Here is a 23,207-nt window from a genome sequence, read left to right as displayed (position 1 = left end):
ATAAGGGATTCTCTCTCAGATGGAATAGCCAGGAATAGCTAGGTCTATACTTTCGATTTTATAAAATGGCCAAATTATTCTCTCTCTGGTCCGTCTTGCTTACTAACAGATTTGGTTTGCTGTTTACCTGTGCACTGCCTGATCTCTGAAGACTAACTGCTTTTCCACCACCTGACTTTTGGGCTCCCTGACGGCAGCACTATCGACTGAGATCCAGAGCTGGACAACCACCACACGATCCTGTAGCTGCCTGTTCATTTCTCTGCAGATCCCACTACAGCACAAGGTCTTCGGGAGGCAGAGCTTTCCTCTGCTCTAGACTGTGTCTCCCCAGGGCTCACATAGTGGCCAGATACAGGTAAGTGTTCAATGGACGCGTAACGAGTTAACGAGAAATCCAGAAATATCAACACCACAAAACGAGGCAAATTAGTGAAAGGCGTACTAGGCAACTCTATTCCAGCTTCTGTGCTAACCGCTTTATGAATCTTTTGTTCTCTTTTTGTGTTTAGCAAGTTTTATTTACATTTGGAGAAGTTATTTACCCGCAGAGCTGGAATTCAATTAGGCCCTTCTGTTCCCAAGTCCATGCTCACTTTCTAGCTCTCCTGGAGAGTGAACACTGGGCCTCCGACAATGGGCCTCCCTTTGAGAATCTTTGCTTGGACCTCAGGAAAGAACTTACTCACCCCCGAGATCATTGGGAAGGATCGAGTGTCTTGAAGAGGCCCTGAATCTTTGCAGACCTTTTCATGGACATAAGGAGAGAGAACTTGGCACCCAGCCTGTGGTGGGAATAAGGAGTCCCTACCAGGCTGCACTTTCCTTCTTCAGGACCAAGTTACTGTTCTCTGGAAGGTCTGACAGGCAGGAGAGGGAGCCAGACATGCCTAATCATAGGGTGGGGTATTACCATTTGACCCGATTTCTCCAAAGTTTCATGATTAAGATGAGGAGTTAGAGGTGGGGCAGGAACTTGGCATTAAGGCTGAGGTACATGAGGGAAACTTGGGCTCTTGAAGGGCAGGGTGGAGCGGGGTGACTCAGGGGGGCAGGACCCAGTGTGGGGCAGCCTTAGCAGGCAGGGGCAGATCTGAGAAGACTGTCTAACTGCATACCAGTGCCTGAAGCTTTGCAGGTACAATTTGGCAGCTGCAGTGTGGTAAAGTAACCTGTGGCTTCATATCTGATATCCCAGGCTCAGATCTTACCATGGCTAATTACTATCTCCACAGCTCTGGCAAAATCATTTGATTTCTCAGGGCTTGTTTCCCTTTTATAGCGTGGGACCAAAGAGCTAGGCTGGCATGGCAAATGAGAGAGCAGATCAGTTCCTCTCCATCTCGTCCTGCTGGCACTTGATATTAGCCAGAGCCTTTCAGATGAGCTGCGTCAGGCCCCATTATGACTTTCAAGCTAGATTTATTATACTCATTTTTCTTCTGATTTAAAAAGAATTAAAATAAAATATTTTTGTGGGCCTCTAAAAGTACCATGGCCCTGGAGTTGTGCCTAATGAAGCTGGCTCTGGTGTCAGGCCATGAGCTCTTCTCACGGGCTCCAGTCTCTTCCTCCTTCCTGAATCTTTGAGTCCCCTTGCAATCAAGATGGTTCAGCAGTGAATTCACAACCGAGGAGGCATCTTCCCCCTAAGGTGTTTGTTGGGTCAGTGAGGGTGTGCGTTACTCGTGACTATTGGTGTTCCTGTGGAGGTCTCCGTGTATCTGCGTTTTAGGATGTCGCTGTTTGAGGCACGTCGTGTGAAAGCTGAAACTACACACTTTATTGGTTCATCCAACAAATATTTGAGTACCATATGCCAAGTCCTGTAACAGGAACAGGACATAATAGTGGGATGAACAACAACAAAAAAACAAAAGTCCCTGTCCCCTCATGTAGCTTATCTTCTGGTGGAGGGAAATAGACAGGAAACAAAAAAAATTAAGCCAGCTGGTAAGTGCTAAGCAAAGTGAGGTGGGAATGGAGTTTTCTATTTCATATAACATGGTCCGGAAACATGTCTTTGAGAACGTGATATTGGAGCAGAGCCCCAAAGGAAGTGAGGGATGGAACCATGTGGCTGTCTGGGGGAAAAGTATTCCAGGCAGGAGGAGAGCAAGAACAGAGACCATGAGGCAGGAGCATCCTTGGGGTGCCCAAGGAACCGCATGGAGGCCAAAGGCAGGAAGGAGCAGGAACCAGGAGGGGTGGAGTGGCAGGGGATGAGGTCAGACAGGTGGCACAAGGCTAGATCATGTAGGGCTTTGTTATAAAGATTTTAACTTGTAGTCTGAGTGTGATGAGAAGCCACTAAAAGAATTTGTTAAGAGGAGTGACATGATCTGACTCAGCTCTTAGATCACTTAGCTGCTTGCATGGAATAGACAAGAGGAGGCAAGAAGCAGGGAGCCCAGTTAGGAGGCTAGTGAGGAAGCGACAGTGTGTTCTAGGTGAGTTTATAGGGATTTGGACCACAGGGCTAGCAGTGGTGATGCCGAGAAGCAGTCAAATTGTGGAAGTGGAGGTCGAGCCAACAAGATTACTGGTACATTAGATGTCCAGGTAAACAGAAAGAGGAGTTAAAGAAAACCCCAGGTTTGGGACTGGACAACTGGAAGCATGGGATTGGCACTTACTGAAATGGGGAAAGGGGGCAGGTTTAGTGAGGACTCCAATAGGTTTTATTATTTTATTTTTTAAGAGAGAGAAGGGAAGAGGGGACAAAGAGAGGGAGAGAGAAACATCAATGGGTTGCCTCCTGTAAGTACCTTAAAAGGGGTCCAAGCCTTGCAACCCAGGGGTGCGCCCTGACCGGCAATCAACCAGAAACTTTTTGCTTTGGGGGATAATGCCCGACCAACTGAGCCACACTGGTCAGGGGCCAGAGTTGGTTTTGAACCAGTTAATTCTGAGCTGCTTCTTAGAGATGTTCCAAATCAGAGCACTGGCCAGGGCTTTGCAGTCCGCCATTGACTACACTGACTATGCCACCAGTGAGGGGGTGTAGAAGTGAGTCAAGGGAGCCCCACCAGCTGACAGCATTGCCCAGAGGGGGATACAGCTTTGAGGTATCAACAGGCAGCACTCCTGGAAGTTGAGGGAAAGTGTGTCTTAGACCTGAAGGGGAGACCTGGATGGCACATCGTAGTATCCACTACAAACCACCTCGTGCGGCATTCAAATCCACTCCCTCTGGGAACAGCTTCTCTGGGATTCTTGTTGGTCTGTTTGCTTGGGAAACTTACAAAAGGTGAGTGGTATGAACTAGCCACCCCTACCTCTGTCCCCACTACTGAAGCTAGTCTTGAGGCCACAACCAATACTCATAACCTGCCTCCTATTTTACCCATCCCAGAGTCCCCTCATCCTTGGCTGGCACCTCCGCTGTCCCAAGTGGCTTACCTGCTTGTGTGACCCAGATCTTCATCTCTAAGGGATCTGAGCCGTGGATCACCATGCCCTTCTCAGATTGAGATGCTACATTTCTCCACTTACCTTTTCAATTGGAAGGGGGCGTATCAGGAGATGCCCCAGTGGATCACATGAGTGCCAATATTCTCCCGTCCCCACAGGGTAACACAGGCTGTCACATCGTGACGATCAGGGTCAATCACCTTGGCCAGCATGGTGATCCTTTCCTTGTCTGCCTGTCTCTCTTGGCATTAGGATTCTGAAGTGACCAGGCAGCAGCCATGGCTTCAAGCTCACTGTATGGAAATCCTGCTCTACCTCATCGTGGTAGAAGCATTCTCTTTGGGAGCCAGGGTTTCTAGACCTACGAAGCCTGAAGTTGTAAGGACGGGAAGCAAAAATTTCTCAAGGATATCACTGGATGTGATGGTGAGTGGGTCCACTTCTTGGTTCCTGGACCCATGTATTCTGCTTATTGGAGACACAGTACCATGTAATGGTTGTTGATTAGGATGAGACCACATCCTAGAGAATAATACCCCAATTTTGCAGGATATCAACTCCATGTTGGTGCTTCAACTGCATCTTTAAGCAGCCACCTCACCATTCTATCATGCTAGCAGCTTCTGGGGATGAGACAGGACTAGGGGATACCACGGTCGTGTGAACACTCCACACCTCCTTTGCTGAAAAGCGAGGCCCATGGTCCAAGGCAAGGTTACACTTGATCCCATGCCAGTGGATCTAATGCTCAGTAAGCCTGTCAATTGTGGTGTTGGCCAAGGCTCTGCAAGCAGGAAAGGTAAATCCAAATCTGGACTATCCACCAGGAATATGTTGTGTGTTTTTGGTTTTTAAAAAATTTATTGTTGTTCATTTACAGTTGTCCCGTCTTTTTCCCTCCCTGCCCCATCCCCACCCCATTGTCCATGCCCAAGTGTCCTCCCTTTCTGTTCCATTGCTTGCCCCTTCCCCTTCTTGCCCCCCGTTATACCTATCCCCTCATCCCCTCTGGTCATATTAGTTTGTTCTTTACTTCCAAGTCTCTGGTTCTATTTTACTTGCCTGTTTCTCTTTTTTTTTTTTTTTTTTTTTTTTTTTTTTGAGATCATCTTCAGATAGCTTTTTTATTCTGTGGGAATCCCATGTGTTTCTCTTTTTTTTTAAATATATTTTATTGATTATGCTATTACAGTTGTCCCACTTACCCCCTTCACTCCCCTCCACCCTGCACACCCCCTCCCACCCGCATTCCCCCCCTGTAGTTCATGTCCATGGGTCATATGTATAAGTTCTTTGGCTTCTACATTTCCTATACTACTCTTAACCTCCCCCTATCTTCTACCTACTATTTATGCTACTTATTCTCTGTAACTTTCCCCCCTCTCTTCCCACCTACTCCCCCGCTGATACCCCTCTACATGATCTCCACTTGTGATTCTGTTCCTGTTCTAGTTGTTTGCTTAGATAAAATCTTTATTTAATAATTGTAAATACACATGCAGTTGTAAAAATTAAAAGAGATCCCATGTACTTTTTATTTAAAAAATTTTCCTCATCTGAGGACATTTTTTTCATTGCTTTTAGAGGGAGAGGATAAAAGATAGGGAGAGAGGAAGGGAGACAAACATCGATGCAAAAGAGAAACATCAATGGGTTGCCTCCGGCACACGTCTGGACCGGAGATTGTATGCACCGGGACTGGGGATGGAACCCGTGACCTTTTGGTTGCAGGACAACACTCCAACCAGCCATACCAGCCAGGGGCTCAAGTACTCTTTAAACAGTTTCTCTCAGTGGTACCTCTTGCAAAGCAATAGTACAATGTCACAGTCAGGGTGTGTATGTGGCCACAATTCAGACTGCTCCAATGTTACTTGTAGTCATTTGTGTGAGTGTGCACACGTCCTTAGTTCTGTACAATTTTTACTGTGTGGGTATCCACCACCACAGTCAAGACACAGCATCGATCCCTCCCCACTAGGACCCCTGTGTTGGCCTTTTATGACTCTCCCTGCCTTTGCTCATTCCTGACCCATGACAACCATTGATCTGTTCTCCATTCTAGAAGTTTTTCATTTCAAAGATGTTTCATAAATGGAACCACGAAGCACATAACCTTTGGAATTGGCTTTTTTCACTCAGTATAATTCCCTGAAGACTCATCCAAGTTGTGTTCATCAATAGTTCATCCTTTTTATTGCTGAGTATTCCATGGTATGAATGTACCACAGTTTGTTAAACTATTCAACTACTAAAGGACATCTGCTTCCAGTTTTTTGGCGGTAGTGAATGAAGCTTCTATAACCATCTCTAGGCACAGGTTTCTGTGTGAACATAAGTCTTAATTTCTCTGGGATAAATGCCCGAGAGTACAACTGCTGGGTCATATGGTAATTTTATGTTCAGTTTTGTAAAGAACTGCCAAACTGTTTTCCAGTGCAGCTGTATCAATTTACATTCCATCAGCAATGTGTGAGTAATCCAGTTTTTCTACATCCTCATCAGCATTGGGTGTTATCACTATTTTTCATTTTAAGTGTGTAGTGATATCTCATTATGGCTTTAGTTTGTATTTCTCTAAGGAGTAATGATATTAAACACCGTTCCATGTACTTATTTGCCACCTGTGTATCTTCTTCAGTGAAATGTCTGCTCATATCCTTTACCCATTTTCTATTTGGATTTTTTTTCCTGTTGAGTATTGAGTTCTTTATATATTTGAGATACTAGTCCTTTGCCAGATATGTACCTTGCAAGTATTTTCTCCTAATTGTAGTTTGTCTTTTCATCCTCTTCACAGGGTCTTCCACAGAATGAAAGTTTTTAATTTTGATAAGGTCCAATTTATCAATTTTTCCTTATATGGCTCATGCTTTTGATGTGAAGTCAAAGAACCCTTTGCCTATCCCTAGATTCTGAAGATTTTCTCCAGTTTTGTTTTCTCAAAGTTTTACAGCTTTGTATTTTACATGTAAGTCCATTATCCATTTTGAATTAATAAAATGTTTTTTAATTCTAGTCAAGACAAACCATTCCCTCTTCCAGGGTGGAAAAGGCCCAGGGTAATCAACTAGCCACAAGTAGCTGGCTCATGTCCTTGAAGAGTGGTACTACATGGGGCGGAGTATGAAGTTCCTGCCAGGTTGGTCATCTGTGGCGGCAGTAGCTGGACTAGCCTCTGTGATTGGGAGTTTATACTAAGGTGGCCAAAGACAGAAGCTATCTGACACCAACTGGCTGACTCATTCTGTCTACTTGGGTGTTTAGTGGAAGCTGCTTTCTGGTGGTCATTGATGTGTGGTAGAAAAGATCTCCATACCCACATGCGGGTCTAGCCACATGCCTCTCTTCTGGGCCTCCTTGTCCTTTATCTTCTAATCTTTCTCCTTCCCAGGCCCTTGACCAATTCACCACAACCTATGAGTCCTTCTGTATTCCTTACCTTAGCTTATTTCTCTTGGCCCACAAGAGAATGATAGATGCATGAAAGCTCTGTCTACTGTGAAGATTTGGCCTTGCCCACTTTTTCCCGCCACTCCTGGATGGGCTATAATGCAGCACCAGTCCATTTGTGGCTTGACCAACCCATGAAGCAAGCCTGGCTTTGTCCTCCTCTATTAGCTGATCATAAGGCCCATATGGCCACAAGTGTGAGCTGAGAGAGAGGCGGTGTAGACGACATGGGTGTCTGGAAGCTACAGAGCCTTTGCAACCTAGCCTCAAAGTCAACACACAACACTACTGTATTCAATTGGTAGAAGCAGTCACAAGCCTTCCTAGATTAAAGGAGAAGGAATGAGACTCTCCCCCCTGATGTGGGAATGGCAAGGTCACATTGCAAAAGAGTATGTGGGAGTAACTGAGTCACCTTTGGAAAATACAACCTGCCACAACAAGGTTTCTCTACTCTGCCTGGTGGAAACTTGAATGATTCCCAGCCCTGCACGAGCTCTAGGAATTTCTCAGCTTACAGCTCCCCAGTAACTGCTCTTTCCTCAGCAGTTGTTCTTTAGCTTGACCTTGTGAGGTGTCACCCTGTGCATGCAGACTATTCAGCCAAAGACTCAACTTCTTACACGAAACTCTTCCTCTGTGTAGCTCCCTCCCTTTTGCATTTACCTAGTGAATTCTAGCCAACTCAGCTTCCCCGAACTGTAATCTCTGTTTCTTCAACTCAGCAAGACCACTGGGCTCTGCCAGGGTATTTCCCAAACAATCTATAAAATTGCAACAGTGACATACTGGGGGCTGAGCAATCTGAAAATCGCTTCTGAAACTGAGGACTCACCTCATTTGCTTCCCTTCCCTTAGGGATCACAGTCCTGTACTGCTTCTCATCCAACGTCTGGAAATAGTTGTTTAATATCTTCAATCCAGTTTTTCCATTGTGTATGGTAAGAGTAAGTCCTGTTTTTCATGGGTGGAAGCATAACCTGAATATATTTTGAAGATAAAGCCAACAGGATTTGGTTATGAGTTGGAGGTAGGTTGTGAGTAAAAAAGAGGTGTCAAGGATGACTTCGAGTTTTTGGCCTGGAACTAGAAGGACGGCTTTACCTGCGGTTAGATCAGAATTGGGGGCAAGGGTAGGGGGGAGATAAAATTGGGGCTTTAGTTTTTAAAATGTTAAACTTGAGATGCCTGTTAGACATCTGGGCAAGGATATCAACTTTTCAGTTAAATATACGAGTCAGGTGTTCAAGCTGGAGGTGAAGCTAGAAACATACAATTGAGAGTGGTCTCTGTACAGATGGTCGTCAAAGCCAGGAGTCTGAATGAGACCACGAAGGAAGCGAGTTTTGCTAGAAAAGAGAAGTCCAAGCACGGACCCTGGGGCTCTCCAACAGTAGATGCTCGGGGAGAGGAAGAGGAGCCCTTGAGCTCTCTGTGCCAACTCTCCCTCTCTCCCATCTCTACAGTTCTTTTGCTCCCATGGCTGTGCCCCGTCCTGTCTGTTCAATCAGCCTACTCTTGCCCCTTTTCTGGCACGGACTTCTGCTGACCTGTTTTGTCCTCTGGCCATCCCAGTCCAGCCCTGACAGGTCAGTTCCAGGACTACTCTCAGGCCTTGGAAACTGTTCTAGCCGATCCATGTCCTCACAGTCCTCTGGAGTCAATCTGTGATCCATCGGGCACCCTCAGGACTACTCTTCTGCCCAAGTATGGGGGGGGCGGAATAAGGCAGTGGCCCATGACTTCCAGAGTGAGCAGTGCCTGGGCCACAGCCCCCCGTCATCTGTCATTCTAGAACAAGCCAGTTTCTTCTGCCTAAGATTCAGTCCTACACAGTACTGCTGTGTGGGCAACCTTGGTTGTTGTCTTCTGTGCTATTGACCTCAGAACACTAAGTGTATATTTCCCCGATATGCCCAATTTCCCCATAGCAATTTACTAGTAACTGGATAGTAGTAATTAATATCAGCACCATACATCTAGTCACACGTGAAAAGGATTACATAAGGATGTTTAACATAGTACTACTTATAAAAGTAAAAATATTAGAAATGACATGACCAACAATAGGAGATTGAGAAAATAAGTTATGGTACACCCCTAATATGCACTTATTAAAATAATTTTGAAGATATGTGAAGTTGTTTATAATATGTTGCTGATTTAAACATTTTAGCAAGGCAGGACAATGGACAGTGTTTAAAGTACTTTAAAAGGAGCAGACTTAAAGAGAATTCTGTATCTTGAATTCTAACAACTGATGGCTAGGTGGAGAAGGATGAGCCTGCAAAGGAGACTGAGGAAGAGTGTCAAAGATATAGAAATTACACAGGAAGCATGCTGAGTCACAGAAAACAAGGGGAGATTTTTTTTTTTAAGAGGGTATGGCCATCTAACCATTTAACAGACTCAAATGCTGAAGAGGCAGTATGAAGACTGGGAGATGACCGCTGTACTAACCATGGATATTACTGATGACCATGGCAAGAGCTGTTTCAGTAGAGCAATAAGAGCGAGAGCCGCCTGGAATAGGCTGAAGGATAAATGGGAGGTGAGCAAGTTAGACTGTGTAGGCAAAGAGAGACAGAGGGTGTATGTTCAGGGATTTTTTTTTTAATTGAGAGAGGTATGAATTTATTTAAATAACTGTAAGATGGATCCAGTAGAGAGGGAGAGACTGGATACGTGAGAAGACTGGGTGAATTACAGATAAGGTTCATGAAAGGCTGGGGCAGGATGGTATATAAAAACACAAGTGATGGAATTGCTCTTGGTGAGTTAGTAAGAAGGAAAACTCTTCATTTGTGACAGAAAGCAAGAAGAAAGGATGACAAGTGGATAAAGGAGGTATGGTACATACATACAATGGAGTATTACTCTGCCACAAAAAAAGAATGGAATCTTACCATTTGCCACAGTATGGATGGACCTATAGGGTATTATTCTAACGGAAATAAATCAGTCAGAGGAAGACAAATACCATATAATTTCACTTACATGTGGAAGAAGGCCACACGTGTGAAATCTAAAGAGCAAAACAAACAAAACTGATATAAACTCATAGATATGGAGAACAAACTGAGGTTGCCAGAGGGAAGGGGAATGGGGGACTGGGTGAAAAAGGTGAAGGGACTAAGAAGTTCAAATTGGTAGTTACAAAATAGTCCTGGGAATGTAAAGTACAGTATAGGGAATATAGTTATAATGTTGAAAAAACTACATATGCTGCCAGGTGGGTACTGGGAATACCGAGGGGATCACTTTGTAAAATATATGAATGTCTAACCACTATGCTATACACCTGGAACTAGTATAATACTGACTGTAAACTGTAACTGGAAAATAAAATTTATTAAAGAGAAGAATGGGTAAAGGTGTGAGTAGGTTTAAACATTTGGTAACATAAAGGAAGAACTCGAAGACGATGACTCATGTGGACAGTGAGGAGGAGGTGGGAGCATCAGAGGTCTCAGGAGAGCGGGAGAGCAGAGAAGGTTGGAAATGGGTGTGGATGGGTACGGGTGTGCGCTAACCAGAGGAATGTAAACTCTTCAACCACCCCTTGGTTCCACGTGGGGCTGGTGATCCTGAATTATAGTGGAAGCAATCTGCCTGATGCTGAGACTTCCTTTAGTAACATGTGGTTGTATGGGTGCAGGAAATAAGCAGATAGATCGATTCATCTGGGGTTGAGGTTTAGCCACACAGGAAAGATAAAAATTTTTCCTACTTGCTTGCAGGGCTGGGTGGGTGCGGATGAGCCAGCTGCCTGGCTCTTCCGTGAAAGCAGCTACAGGGAAATAGGGAGAGGGTGGTTCCTCTGTCCGAGCTAAATGAGTTTCCCTGCAGTTCACCTTCCAAAATTCCTGTCCCTGGGAGAGCTGGCCCTCTGCTAGCCTGACAGATTCCCCACGGAGAGCTCAGCCCTCCATACGCTGTTTGCTGTTTCTGCAAGCTTGTCAGGAACAATCCCTTTCAGTCCTCAGAAAGGTCCTTTTATATGTTCTGCTTCTTGATCCACACTGTGCTTGTGAGTGCATGGGAGGGACAGGGCTTGAACCACGGAGGAAGGTCACTGTGAACGTCTAGTGAGGACAAAACAGCCTTCTTTAATGCTCCAACTCACTCGATACTCTGGGCCAACACTGCTTAAAAGAAGCAATGGGGTTTCACTTTCCTTAGGCTCCTGGCTTCTGTAAAAAGCAAAATAGAATGGAGACACTTACAGTGCTCAGCTCTGGGCTTTTTACCCAAGGAGGGGAAACCGGGCTGCCAAGTTATAATTTGTGCATGTGTGACATTCCTAACCTGGCCACTGGGCTAGAGTTGGCTTTGGGAAGGGAAGGGCTGATGGAGGAGGATGGAAGGAGTGATGGAATCAGGTTCCAGGTCAGGCACAGGTCTCAGCCTTGGCTTCTACCAGAGAACAGAAGAGAGAGAGAGTGAACACAGGGGTGAGGAACTGATGGCTCTGCCAATGTGTGAACAATGTACCCTATCAAGCAGCCTTGGAAAACAGGCTGGCCTTGGGAAAAAGCCATCCCTCACTCTCACCCTAACATATATACTCCAACTAGGGAAAGGCCAACCCCATTTTTCCTGTGTGTACTTGCTCCCTCTGGAAAGAAAGAAAGAAACTAAACCTCTATCTTATACCACATAACAAAATTAACTCAAAATGAATTAGAGACTTAACGTAAGATGTGAAACCAAAAAAACCCTTGAAGAAAACATTAGCGGGGTAAGTTGGATTTGACACCAAAAGAAAAGGCAAAAATAAATAAATGGGACTACATGAAACTAAAAAGCTTCTGCACAGGAAAGGAAATCATCAACAAAATAAAAATCAACCTATGAAATGGGAGAAAATACTTGCAAATCACAGTATCTGATAAACGGTTAACATCCCAAATATATATAAAGAACTCATACCACTCATTAGTAAAAAGACAAGCAATTGCATTTAAAAATGGGCAGAGGAAGTGAACATTTTTCTGAAGAAGACATGGCCAACAGGTACATGAAAAGGTGCTCAACATCACTAATCATAAGGGAAATGCAAATCAAAATCAGGATGATGTATCACCCCATACCTGTTACTGGCAGAAATGCTAGCATCAAAAAGATAAGTGATAACAAGTGTTGGTGAGGGTGCAGAGAAAAGGGGCCCTTGTACACTGTTGGTGGGAATGTGAATTATATAGTTGTTATGGAAAACAACATGAGATTCCCCCAAAACTTAAGAATACAACTACCACATTATTCAGCAATCTCACTTATGGGTGTGTATCTGAAAGAAATGACAACAGGATGTTGAAGAGGTATCAGCCCTCCCATGTTCGCTGAAGCATTATTCACAAGAGCTACGAGGTAGAAACAACCTAGGTGTCCGTCAATGGATGAGTGGATACAGAAGATGTGGTACATATAGAATGGACTATTATTCAACCACGACAAAGAAGGAAATCCTGCCCTATGCAGCACCATGAATAAATCTTGGGCGCATTACGCTAAGTGAAATAAGCCAGACAGGGGAAGACAAACACTGCATGGTATTACTTATATGTGGAATCTAAAACAAGCCTAAAATAGGTCAAACTCATAGAAACAGAGTAGAAAAGTGGTTTCCAGGGGCTAATAGGAAGAGGTTGGTAAAAGGTACTAAGTTTCAGCTGTACGATGAATGAGATCTGAGGATCTAACGTAAATTATGGTGATTATAGTTGATAATACTCTATTGTGCAATTGAAATCTGCTAAGAGATTAGAACTGAAATGTTCTCACACACACAAAAAAGACAAATATGTGAGGTGATAGATGTATTAATTAACTAGATGGGGGATCTACTTAAAAAAGAAAGCACCATGATGTAAACTTTAAATATCTTACATTTTATGTCTTATTATACCTCAATAAAACTAAAGAAAAAGTATGTTAAATTATAACATGCTCCTAATGAGAAGACATTCCTCTTTTTATCAACAAGGAAAAAGTTTTAAATTAGAAACCAATAACAAGGTATGACCTAAACAAATAAAAAAGATTAGTGAGATAATCCATGTAAGGTATTTAGCATAGTGCTCCATAGATCCCTTTCCTACCCCAACCCGCAAAGCAGCCCAGCTGAGGGGATGGGATTCCAGATTATGGAGGGCTCAAGACAGCTGGCCAGAACAGATATGACCCTGGCTTAATGCGAGGTCACCCAACTGAAAGTTAAGTCTGTGTGTATGTAGGACCTGCGGTGGCAGGAGTACAAGGATAGACCATTGTCTGGGAAGAGACTGTTGTCTAGGCTGAAACGTAGTAATGCTTGCCTGTTCTCCCAAAAACGGCCCTAGGTGCACGTGGAGTCAAGTCAGGGTGAGAGGAGGTCTGTGTGCAAATGAAAGAATGTCAGGGAGTGAGGGAGGACGAGGAGGAGCAAGATGGTGGGGTACACAGGGCTGTTTGCTCCAGGCACATAAAAGAGCTAGTTCTGCTGGCATTTAAGTATGGGATTGTCTCTCTTGTTGAGTTTAGTTATTTAGTCCTCATATTAATCAAACTTTTAGTTTTTCTGTTCCAGAGTCACTGCCCACCAGACAGTATGGAATTGATCTGGCCTAGATGGTATAGCACCTACAAACTGTCCCCTCCAACTCAATTCATGACATGAAAAACCCTTGAAGCCGTGGCCCATGGAATCCTGGAGTGTGGACAGCACCGAATTTGCATCTGTGTGTGGTGAGAAAAATAGACAGTGTCATAAAAGGGGGTGCTAGCACCAAACTGTGTGTGTTTGTTCTTGTTAATAGGTTAAGGAAGGTTGGAGCCTTATTGTAAACAGTTCTCAGCAGTGCCTGGCACATAGTGGACATTAGATACAGGTTTTTAAAAAAAGACTTTACTGTTTATGCCATTACAGTTGTCCCAATTTCCCCCCCTTTGTCCTCCTCCACCAAGCCCCCCCTCCCATTCCCTCAGGCAATCACCACACGGTTGTCCATGTCCATGGGTCATGCATATATGTTCTTTGGCTAATCCCTTCATCTTCCAACCAGTCCCCACCTCCCCCTCCCCTCTTACAGCTGTCAGTCTGTTCCATGTTTCTATGTCTTTGATTCTATTTTGCTTGTTAATTTTATTTTGTTCATTAGATTCCACGTGTAAGTGAGATGATATGGTATTTGTCCTTCGCCACCTGGCTTATGCCATAATACTCTCCAGGTCCATCCATGCTGTCTCAAAGGTAAGAGTTCCTTCTTTTTTTACCGCTGCATAGTATTCCATTGTGTAAGCGTACCAGTTTTTTTTACCCACTCATCCACTGATGGGCACTTAGGGTGTTTCTAGATCTTGGCTATTGTAAATAACGCTGCTATGAACATAGGGGTGCATGCATTCTTTTGAAATGATGTTTCAAAATTCTAGATGCCATTTTTTGATAACTTAATAAATGAACAGATGTATGATAGACACTAAGTAAATGTTGGCTGCCTATCTTGGTTCATGTTTTTAAAAAATGGGGAGACTATAATCATGTGCTTTCTTCCACGTATAAAGTAATATTCCCGATACACCATTAAAAGACCATTCACTTGGTATTTGTGTGGCGTGACTTGGGCTCTAGTCCAGGCTCTGCCACTAATGAGCCATGTGACCTCAAGTAAAAGACTAGTTTTCTCTGTCTCCCCACTACACTTTTTTAATCTATAAAAAGAGGAGGATGAATGGAATACATGCTAAACTTCTTTCCAGGTCTGAACTTTTGAGATTAATCTCAGATAAGAGCTCCTATGAGCAAAGCCCATTCCACCAGAGGGACCAAACCCAGGAACCTTCTTCCATCAGCACTGTGCCGGAGCCAAACTGCCCTGGAGTAGCTTGAGTCAGCATCCCTAAACACAGATCTGAGGAGCCCCCAATGTCTGTAACAGGCTTCCTAGGGTCTACAAACTTGCACCCTCATCCCATCCTCTTATAAGCAGCATTTTGTGTGTAAGTATTTTGTGAATTTTTCTGAGGTGTGTGTCCCTAGATTTCAAAGATTCTGAATAATGTGGATAATGTCCAAATGGTTAAGAAATCCTTGAAGCTCTTTAGAGGACAAGTGAGTAAGTCCTGGTTATGACCATGGAGATCTAATGGAGTTCAGAACAAAGGTCTGAGCATTTCTGTGCATGAGCTAGTCGTTCCAACTATGGTTGAGTCCGAGACCCTCCTGACAGAACCACAACAGAGGCCTGACAGCAGGACAGGGATCTCTGAGCGGTGTAGAATCCCACCCAGGTGCGGTTCCCACAGAGGTGTGTGGAAGGAACGTTCCCCAGTGTAATGAGAATCTCTACCTGATGTAATGATACCCAAGACTGTCACAAAGAGACAAGTGGCAGGGATGGAAAAGAGCCCTGAAGCCATCAATGATTTGGTTCTTAGCCAGGGTCAGAGGCAAACAGGTGGAAGCTGGGCCAACTGGAAGACACGGAGACCCCACCGGGCTCTCACGACCTGCCGTGCTGCAAGGTTCTCAGACATTTCAGTGCAAACCACTCAACCTGGTTGGACCCCAGCTCCTTTATTTCATAGGGTATTTACAGTAAGAAGAGAGAACTGGAATTTCTAAGAGGTAATCCCAGGAGATTAACAGGTTTCACTTTTTATGAAAAGGGGGAGGTATATAGGAAGTTGAGGTATTAATAGGGATTCACCCAGAGCCCAGACTTGGGGCCTTAGATGGATCTAAGGATTATCAAAGGTTTAAGGCCACCAGACCTACTGCCGAAGATCCACAAGTGTCCCCAGGACACAGCCTTCGGACCTATCTCCTCAGCAGCAACTAACCCAAAGCCTTGTCCCAAAGGCTCTCGGCGCCAGTTAGCTCTAGTTGCCAGAGCCCTGGGTGCATGGGGTCACAGATTTGAGCTTCGTGTACATGCAACTGTTTCTGCATTAGACCGAGCCCTAGCCCAGCCAGAGGTTACACGTGTGCATCGCTGGGGATATTCAGCGGACTGGCTGGGAGAGTGCAGGTACATCCCCATCTTCGGAAAGCAGCTTGAAGTATACCCTAGCTCAGCACCTCAGGTTTGGAGCACAGTGCACCTATCCTGCATATCGTGGTCATTTTGCGGTAATTTTAAAAGAGAGAGCGTTCACTCCTAAGAGCCTTTGAGGCGGAGGCACTAGCCTAGTGCATTGACCAATTGGACTGACTGGCGACTCTCCCTCAGGAAGTGAGTACTCAGAATTCCGTCTTCGGGGAAACCGCAGAACTCTTCTTACTCACAGGGCCTGTCTCTGGGCATCTCCGCCAGATCTTGCAGGACTAGTCAGCTAGGCTCCCGGTGAGAGCTGTGGCTGAGTGTCAGGCACACGGAACCAGAGGGCTGGGCCTTTGACGACAGCTCCCAAAATAAGGTGCCAAGCCCTACTTCTCACTTTCCCCTTGCGCCCTGTAAGATGCTGGCACTGCCTTTGGAGCCATTACTCAGCAGCCTGAATGTACAGAAATAGGCCGAGTGCACTGACCTGGGAGGCTACCGCTCTTCCTCTGTCAGGGCACTGCTCTGGGGTGGTGAGCCCAGGCAGGGCTGTGCTGGGACGTGACCTGGCCTCCCACTCTCACTTCCTGTCAGGCAGTAATCTCATTACTGGACAGGCTTTACCTCTGTTCCTAGGCCTTTGAAGAGGTCTCCTGCCCCCTGGGCCATACAGCGTCAGCTAACTGGTGAACACACTTCCCTACCCTTTCCATCTTTTCACCACACTCTTCTCACCTTCTTATCCTAAACAAAAGCCTTGCCTGCCCTGTTATCCAGCCCTCTCCAGAGTGGCAGCTTTTCTCCCTCCCCTGGCTCTCAGGAACAGGCTGGCATTCTCCAGGTCCAGCTCCTCCATCCCTCCTGGGCACACCATTTTACTTTAGTGCCCTACCCCTCTTTTAGATTCACTGATCTCCAGCACTCTTACCTTCCTCAGGGGCTCAACACCTGCCTCCTAGCTTTCCTGGCCACTTCATCCCTGCCACCTGTTTTTCATCCTTTTTGATACCCTGGCCCCACCATCAGTTCGAAAAACGACACGTCTCTAAATTCTGCCCAACCTGTCGCTCATTGTGACCAAAATTTTGGACAGGGCATCCTAACAGCCCGTGTCATCCAAAATTCTCTTTTGACTCTGAACACAACCAACTTCTTCCTCACCTGTTCACCCTTCCAAGAATCTCTTCCTTCCTCCGTATGGAGCTTGGACCCCTCGGCCTCCAGTTTCCAGGGTGCTCATGACCTCGTTCTTCCCTGGGTCCTTCCTTGCTGACTTCCCATCTTGGGTAATCCCTAAGTCAGCTTTCTTTGCTTTTGCTCCCAGATTGCTGAGCTATGCTGTCAATTTACAAGCACTCTGTGGTGTTTGAGCCATTCCACTAAGCTCATGCACGTCTGGTTTTCCCCATACTTGCTCCTCAAGGTAGGAATTGTCACCCCAGGACACCTATCAAAGTTAAAACTTAGTACATGCCTGGCACTTTACACATACTAACTCAATGAATCCTCCAATGACAATGAGGAAATTGGAGCTCAGAGAGATTAAGTAAATTGCATCAGATCACAGAATTAGTAAGCGGCAGAGTCAAGATTAGGAAACCTGGGTGAGACGTTATGTCTCATCATAAGATGATCTTACACTCTGTAGAAAGTTTGACTTCCATCAGAGATCCTGCTCAATATTGTCAAATGCAACTGACAATATTTATTCTTTATCTTGTTTGACTTTATTCAATTTTACTCCCTCAATCTCTGCCCTGGACTGTCCCCTTTCTAAAACGGCTTCTCCTCAGTCACTTCTGTAAACTCTTCTTTCCCTAACCACCCCAGAATGCTGGCTTTTCTCCACACTAGTGGCTCTCAAAGTGTGATTTCCAGGCCAGCAGCATCAGCTCGTTCTGGGAACTAGTTAGAAATGCAGATTTCTAAGCCCCACCTCAGACCCGCTGAATCAGAAACTGGTGGGGAGAACTGCCGTGCTCCACCATTCCCCTGGCCCATCTCTTCTAAACTCCACTTTAATTTTTTCCCTTTCACACGGAGAACTCCTAAAATTCTTCCCACTCCTGAGTGCTCTCCAGAGTTCCAATACTATACGTCAATTACTGACAGGGCATCTCCCCTGGCTGCTCATTAAGTGTCTGCCAGGAAAAGAATTTCCTCCCATGCCCTATCATTTCTGTAACCCCTCTTCCCTAAATGGCAATACCGTCTACCCAGGCGCCAGTGCCAGGATCCTGGGATTCACTGACTCCTCCCACGTTTACCCACCTAAAGAGCCACTCATTTGTCATTGGAGTATATCTTATGTTGGCAATATCCTCTCATCTGCACTACCACAGCTTTGCTCCACGCCCGTACAGCCTGGATTATGGCAATTACCTTCTAACTGGGTCAACTGCCTGAAGTCTGGTTTCTTCCCGATCTTCCCTCGACATTGCTTTCAGAATCACCTAAGATAAAAAAAAATCTAACTGTGCTTGTCCTCTGCTCAGTCACTCATTCAGTGGTTGTCACTTTGAACAAGTTATATGATCCAGTCTACCTAGGACTCCCTCACCCCTACCTCTGTGTATCTTCTCCAGAGAACAATCTAATCTTCTTTCCTTAAAAAAAAAAAAAACCCTTTAAGACACTGTGCATCATGAGACATATACAGAAAAGTGCATAAAACATAAACACAGGACATTATAGAGCAGGCACCCATATCATCACAACCTGACAAGCCAGAACTCTGCCATAATCTAGTCAGTCCTCCATGTGTTACTTCCCAAGCACTGTCCTCCAGAGAGAAGCACGGTCTTGATTTACTGTAACAATCATCTTCGCTTTGCCTCTCACTACCCATGTGTGACAGGCAAAGTATCCCTCCATATTAGTTCAGCATTGTCTGGTTTTTGTTAACACTGGATATGAACAAAACCATACTGCATGTGTTCTTTTGTTTCTTGCTTCTTTTGCTCAACATTCTAACACTTCACACTGTCCTGTGTAGGTAGTTCATTCTTTTCCATTTCACGGTTATATAGTGCTGAGTGCCCCAGTTTACCCGTGCTACTGAGAATGCACACTTGGTCTGTTTCCAGCCCTTGGCTGGTATGAACAAGGCTGTGAACATCCTCATATTATGTGCACAGTGCACGTGAGCCGCCCCAAGGTACCAGGAGGAACTGTTGGGTTGTATGGTGCATGTGCTTTCATCTTCATTCTCTCCTTTCTCCACTTTTTTCCTAAAGAATTTTAACTTCTGTGCCTTTGTCCCTGTTTTTCCAACTTTCGATTGCGTTTGGCAACCTTCTTGTGTTCCTGTAACATGTTTCAGTACTGATTCTAGATCTGTATATCACCTTCCTCCTGTAGTTAAGAGTGTTTCTCTCCCAAGAAGTAAATTTTTGTTGTTGTTATTCAAGTAGGTAATGCATTTAGAACATTTTGAGAGTTCTTTCAAATGCACACAAAATGGAAAGCTTATATTTCATTAGTACAGGGCCAGGGCCAGGCTTCTTTCTGCAAGGCATTGCATTATGGGAATTACTACTGTGGACTTTTGAGTCAGACCAAATTCATAAGCTATTTGTTGGCTACATGTCCTTAACTTCTCTTGTGCTTTAATTTCCTTACTGTCAAAATGTGAATAAAAGTTATACCACTTACAGGGTTAGTGTGTGCATTACATGTAACAATCTCTAAGTTTGATCAAAAGAGGTTTATAAACTTGGTCTTCAGGCAGGAAAGACAGGCATTCAAAATGCCTTCAGGCTATGTAGTGAGGATGCATACTGAGTCTGTACTGAGGGTTTACAGTGAGCCGAAACACTCTTCTTTGCGGGGTGGCTGGCCAGGGTAGGCACGTGACATGCTGCCTATGGCCACAGAACACTGAAGTGAAAATTGCCCCATTTGGGAATCAAACCCACAGCCCTGGCTTCATTCAACTGGCAAAAATGACATGAAAAAGGAGAAAATGAATGGGATTAGAAATGCTATAAACAAGCAGGCAAGAGAACACCTCAGGATAACTTACATTAACAAGCTGTCCTACGTGGCATCCTGTCTCTGTACAATTTACTGTAAAGGAGAGTTGGCTGGAAGAGAAACCATTCGTAATCATTAGAGAACCCTATTCTAATTTCCCTTATCCTGCAGGCATTCTGTGTATAATTCTAGACTTTTGTCGCTTACATTTCTTGGGCTTAGGAGGTAGTTTTCCAAAGCCAGATACTTAATTACATGTGCAACACTTCAGGGCCAACACCTCATTACCTAATTAGGGAGTTAAAAAACTCCCTAATTATTATAGCCACCTTCTTCCTACCCCCTACCCTGGAATTATTAATGTTCATTTTGACTTGTCTGCTAGTCAACCCCTTTGTGAAGACACTGGTTTTTGGACTCAGATCTTGCTTCTGTGTAAAGCTCTCTAAACCCAACAAGACTTCTGAGCAAGCAACATTTCCAACTTGACGTAACTGTTGGGCTGAATGCTGACCCATTACAGAGGCAATAATACCTAGTGAATTTTATTTTTTTTTTCAGTTCCTGTAGCACTATTATTTCAGTTATACTTAATGATTACTGAATGATGGGTTCTGACAATATTTGCTAACTTCATGTCAATATAGCAAGGCCAGATGGTTTATTTAAAGTTTGTTTCAGTAACATGTATTATCCAGTAATGCATTGCTAGAGAAAAGGGCTCGTTATTTACATAATTACTTTTAGACTGTGGCTTTTAAAAGTAAGGCCGTTAATAGAAAAAATCAACCCTTAACTATTCATTTGAATTGATAACTTTGGCATAAGCCCATGAAGGAGATCCAGCATGGTGGGACTGCTGGCAGAGGTGCAGGTGCCAGCTCCTAATAAGAGAATGCTGCATTCTGTAAGTTCCCGTAAACTGGAAAGCGGGACCTTGAACAGTAACCGTGGCAGCATAATTTGGTGCTCGGATGCCAACTGAAACCCCAGTGCTGGGTTTGTCCACCAAAATGTCATATACTTTCATGGCTGGTACTTTGGCACTGGTGTGACAGTGGCAACAAGTATTACTGGTATCAAAAAGGAGCCCAGGGCCCTGGCTGGTGTGGCTCAGCAGACTGAGCGCCGGACTGTGAAGCAAAGGGTCATCTGTTCGATTCCCAGTCAGGGCATATGCCTGGGTTGCAGGCCAGGTCCCCAGTAGGGGGCACACAAGGGGCAGCCACACATTGATATTTCTCTCCCTCTCTTTCTCCTTCCCTTCCCCTCTCTCTAAAAAAAATAAATAAAATATTTTTTTAAAAAAAGGAGCCCAGGGAAGAATCTCATTAAGTGAGAATAAAGAATCTAGAGTTTACTAATACTCCTCAACCAAACATTTGACTCTTATATCCTACAAAATCAGTTACTGATTAAGCACCCCTTTGACTTTATTTGCCCAGAGATTATTAGCCAGGGAACACAAAAGCCTAACAAGTGATCAAATATTGGCTCTAAAGGCCTGCCAGCTGCAGCTTCCTTCCTAAAGGTGAACACATCTTAGACAGCGTGGCAGAGCTGGGGGCTGCAGTCAGGAAGTGGGAGGATGGGCTTTGTGAGAGCCAAAACTTTGGCTTGCTTAAGAGGCCAGGGTACAGCCCTGGCCCGTGTGGCCGTTGGGTGAAGTGCCCTCCTGTGCACCAAAAGATTAGGGGTTTGATTCCTGGTCAGAGCACTAAAAAAAAAAGAGTCCAGAATACAGATTTGCAAATTACAGCCTCTCTAAACAGTGGCTGGGGCCATATATGAAATAACTTCTATAATTTTCACGTGTACTTCGTAGGAAAGAGTCATGAATTTCAAACACCTGAGGAACTGGCGATTTCCCCCCAAAGGCCTTCTTGCTCCTTTTGAAAAGTGCTAGGACTGGGAGGCCCAGGCAATGTAGCTTTGAGGATCACAGCTCTAGCAGAAAGGGGACAGAAAGGAGTTAGGAAAACTGGAAAGTTACTTAAAACTTTTACGTCCATTTATCAAATAACCCCTGCCTTCCCTACCTTGAGAGAATAATTCTGACAGTAATTGTTTATAAATGTTGGCTATCGTATACCAGGCACTGCCCTAGGAGCTATACATGCAATGACCACCCGATCCCATGTTACAGACAAGGGAACAGATTCACAGAGGTTAAGGAACTTGCTCAAACCATATAGCGAGGGCCTGGATTCAAAGCTAGGTAGCTTGGCTTTACAAATGATATATTTTTAACTATTATTTATAATGTTGTAAAGAATATAACAAAACATGCACGAGAAAAGTATTTTACTTTGGAAAGTTAAAGGTGCTCTAAACAGCAGTTGAACAAAGTTCTGCAGGGAGAGCCTGCGTCTAGACAGCACTTCTACATAATGGCTGTTCACAAACAACTTCCCTCAAAAGACTTGAAAGTCTGATCCTTGGCTGTTTCTCTCGAGTGCTGACTGCAGCCTATCGAAGTGCCCTAGATAAAGTGAAGCCTTTGACAAGTGGAAAGGGAGGAACTCTGCAGGCTAGGTGTCTCACACAGGGCTTGGCACCCAGGTGATGAATAAACAGTGTTGTCTGAATTGAACACCTTCTAATCAAAGGCATTTTGAAATGTGATATTCATACTTCACAAAATGGCTTGAATATAAATTATTTAGAATGTCAAAACAGGAAGGAGCATGTGGCAAGTTAAGGAAATTAAAGAGAAATGGGGTGTAAGTGAAATATTAAATCTTTAAAATTCAAAATAAAGAACCTGGCTACATATCCTTGAAATCCTCTTTCCTGGCTTAGCAGAGAAATGGGAGGGATGCGCTTTTAAGATGGACAAGCCAATTCTTTGACAGTAAAATACCCTCATCTGTGCTGCATGTATTTGCTTTAGCATATTGTTCTGAACCAGCTGCTTAATATACTTGTGTTTTTTTTTTAAAGGCTGACTTTATCTTACATCATTCTTTAACAACCCCTACACTTTTTAGCAGAAATAAAATAAGATTTTCTACCACTTCCGACAACAAAATGGGTCCCTTATGACAATCTGGGCTTATATTACTGGCATCAGATCTAATGAAGCATTAGACTCACCTTATGTTCAACAAAGTGTTGTTTGGCTTGCCTGTAATTTCCCGCCAATATCTAAGGACCCAATGAATAGTGCAGGTTTTCCCATAATTCCCCAGAATTCAAGGAGTAATGGGGTTAATCCACGATCTGGCATGACCCAAATCTAGCCAGGCAAAGAACCTCCTATGAAGACCTGTGTGAGAAGCAGTGGGATGTGACAAGCAAGAGCTCAGCTGGGCCTCCACGCAGCCCTTTATAAAAATTTGA

The 23,207-nt window shown here is 44.4% G+C and overlaps 1 protein-coding gene across 1 annotated transcript in view; it reads right to left on the bottom strand.

The window, feature by feature from the left end:
* Window positions 1-6,441: 6,441 nt before the first annotated feature.
* The window catches only part of DTL (denticleless E3 ubiquitin protein ligase homolog), a 61,722-nt gene continuing 44,956 nt past the window's right edge, over window positions 6,442-23,207 (bottom strand). Inside the window, exon 16 of the mRNA XM_053916207.2 lies at window positions 6,442-7,847. The gene's annotated coding sequence lies outside the window, so the exon portion shown is untranslated. The remainder of the gene's footprint in view (window positions 7,848-23,207) is intronic.

The sequence above is a fragment of the Desmodus rotundus genome, chromosome 12 (assembly GCF_022682495.2).
Source record: "Desmodus rotundus isolate HL8 chromosome 12, HLdesRot8A.1, whole genome shotgun sequence".
Lineage (NCBI taxonomy): Eukaryota > Metazoa > Chordata > Mammalia > Chiroptera > Phyllostomidae > Desmodus > Desmodus rotundus.
Note: the sequence above shows the minus strand (reverse complement) of the source record. Positions and strands in the feature narration are given on the sequence as shown.